This window comes from Protobothrops mucrosquamatus, unplaced genomic scaffold, assembly GCF_001527695.2.
Source record: "Protobothrops mucrosquamatus isolate PMUCROS unplaced genomic scaffold, P.Mucros_1.0 scaffold4052, whole genome shotgun sequence".
Lineage (NCBI taxonomy): Eukaryota > Metazoa > Chordata > Lepidosauria > Squamata > Viperidae > Protobothrops > Protobothrops mucrosquamatus.
In genome coordinates this window covers 64,717-67,700 of record NW_015389983.1, presented here as the reverse complement: position 1 = coordinate 67,700, position 2,984 = coordinate 64,717, and positions in this window count along the sequence as shown.

The following is a 2,984-nucleotide window of genomic DNA, read 5'->3' as shown; positions in this document are numbered from 1 at the left end:
ATTATTATTATTATTATTATTATTATTATTATTATTAATCGCACAGTCAGCCAGATGTTCAGACTGGATTTGGCATTTTTGTCTACCTATCGAGTCCTCCCCAAGGACCTGGGATAGGCAGATGTGGATGTTTGATGGTATTACAGATCTCGTCGCAGGATGGAAGCAGTTCCTAGTAAGGCCGCCTTTTGCAATTGATTAATGGCAAATTTGTCAATGTCAATGGTGTTCAAATGGTGCTCCAGTTGTTTTGGGATGGCACCCAAGGCACCTATTACTATTGGTACTACCCTTGCTTGCTTTTGCCACAGTCTTTCTATTTCTATTTGTAGGTCTTTGTATTTTGTTATCTTCTCCAGTTCTTTCTCGTCTATTCTGCTGTCTCCAGGCACTGCCACGTCCACTATCCAGACTTTTTTGTCTTTCTTATCGACAATTGTTAAGTCCGGGGTGTTATGTGGCAGGTGCTTGTCTGTTTGAATTCTGAAGTCCCAGAGCAGTTTAATTTTATCATTTTCTATGACTTTCTCTATTTTATGATCCCACCAGTTGTTGCTTACAGGCAAATGATATTTCTTGCAGATCTTCCAATGCACCATTGTTGCTACTTTGTCATGCCGCTGCTTGTAGTCAGTCTGTGCGATCTTCTTGCAGCAGCTTACCAGGTGGTCCCCTGTTTCTTCAGCTTCTTTGCATAGGCGGCACTTACTGTCTGTTGCTGTCTTCTCAATTTTGACTTTATATATGCATTTGTCCTTAAGGCTTGGTCTTGTGTAGCCAGAATTAGTCCCTCGGTCTCTTCCTTCAATTTTCCTGCTCTTAGCCATTGCCAGGTCTTGTTATTATCTGCTTTCCCAGCTATTTTTTTTAATGTACTGGCCATGTAGTGCTTTGTCTTCCCATGCCTCTATTCTGTTCTTCATTTGCTCTTTCTTATAGGCCAGTTTGGTCTCTCCAGTAGTCAGTAAGCCTTCCTGATATACTAATTTCAGTGCATCTTCATCACTGTCCTTCAGATATTCTTCCAAAGCCATTTTTTCTTCTTCAACCATTTGATGTACTTGCAGCATTCCACGCCCACCTATTTGCCTTGGTAGATAGAGTCTATCAATGTCACCTATTTGCCTTGGTAGGTAGAGTTTGTCTATTATTATTATTATTATTATTATTATTATTATTATTATTATTAGTGAAAAAGGGTCGTAAATCACTTTTTTTCAGTCATGTTGTAACTTTGAACAGTCACTAAATGAATTGTTGTAAGTCAAGGACTGGCTGTAGTGCTAACTGGCACGGTCCTAAGTGGCAGACTGATATATTTAGAGTGGAGTGACAAAGCCAGCTAGTAATTCAGTGGGTGAAAATATCTTCCTTTTCGTAACTGTGAGGCTTTGTTCATTTCCTCTGAGTAGGACAGTGAGTGGCTTTCTGTTCATTCTCTCTGGTGTGGGAGTTTTTAGATTTCCTGGCCTCGCCACCCCACCAGGGGAGCCCTCCAGATGAGGCAAATAATTACCAGCAGTCCTTGACCTAGGACCACAGTTGAGCCCAACATTTCCCCACTGAAGTTAGTTTTGTCTCATTTTACGACTTTTCTGCCCGCGGTTGTTAAGTGAATCACCGCAGTTACTCACATGGTTGTTAAGTGAATCTGGCTCCCCCCCCTTGGCTTTTGGTGTACAGGTCGTCCTTGACTTACGACTTCAACTGAGTCCAAAATTTCCGTTGCTAAGCGAGACAGTTAACGGGGTTCTGCCCCATGGACGTTGCTTGTCAGAAGGTTGCAAAAGGGGATCACGTGACTGCAGGACACGGCCACCGCCATGAGTCAGTTGCCAAGTGTCTGAATTTTGATCCCGTGAGCAGAGTGAGGCTGCAGCTAAATGTGAGAAAGGGTCACATGCTACTTAAAATGGTCGCTAAGCGAATGATTGTAAGTCAAGGACTACCTATATAGCAGTGGTTCTCAACCTTTTTAATGCCGTGACCCCAACCGGTCATAAGTCAAGGACTAAACCGGTCGTACGTGGAGAACTAAACCTGTCGTAAGTCGAGGACTAAACCGGTCATAAGTTGAAGACTACCCAACCGGTCGTAAGTCGAGGACTTTCCCTGCCCGGGAGTGCCGCACATGCGTGGTTCCGCCCCCTGCGCTGGCTGAGGCGTAGCTGGCAAGCGGCAGAGAAGGAACAGGCCGACCACCAGCTGGCCCAGCCCAAGGGAGGTAAGGCACCCACCGGAAAAGGGGAAAAAAATGGCGGACAAAAAAAAAATGGCGGACAAAAAAAATGGCAGACAGCCTTGCTTGGCGACCCCCATGAAATGGTCGATCGACCCCAAATGGGGTCCCGACCCACAGGTTGAGAACCACTGCTATATAGGCTCTTCCCAACTTGGGCCCTCAGCTGTTTTCACCCCTCCCAAGATTCTATTCTATTCTATTCTATTCTATTCTATTCTATTCTATTCTATTCTATTCTATTCTATTTGATTCTATATTCTATTCTATTCTATTCTATTCTATTCTATTCTATTCTATTCTATTCTATTCTATTCTGAATTCTATTCTATTCTATTCGATTCCATATTCTATTCCATATTCTATTCCATATTCTCTTCTCTTCTCTTCCTATTCTATTCTATTATATTCTGAATTCTATTCTATTCTATTCTATTCTATTCTATTTCATATTCTATTCCATATTCTATTCTATTCCATTCTATTCTGAATTCTATTCTATTCTATTCCATATTCTATTCTATTCTATTCTTCTCTTTTCTTTTATTATTTATTTTATTTATTTATTTTATTAATTGTATTTATATCCCGCCCTTCTCCTTTCGGACTCAGGGCGGCTGACAAATGATAAAAAGCTAACAAATTACACCTAGTTAAAATTTGATTAAAATGAAATATTTGAAAATGTCAAATTTAAAAGTAATTAAAACCCCTATAAAATCCCCTAGGCCAGTCCCGCTTGCTG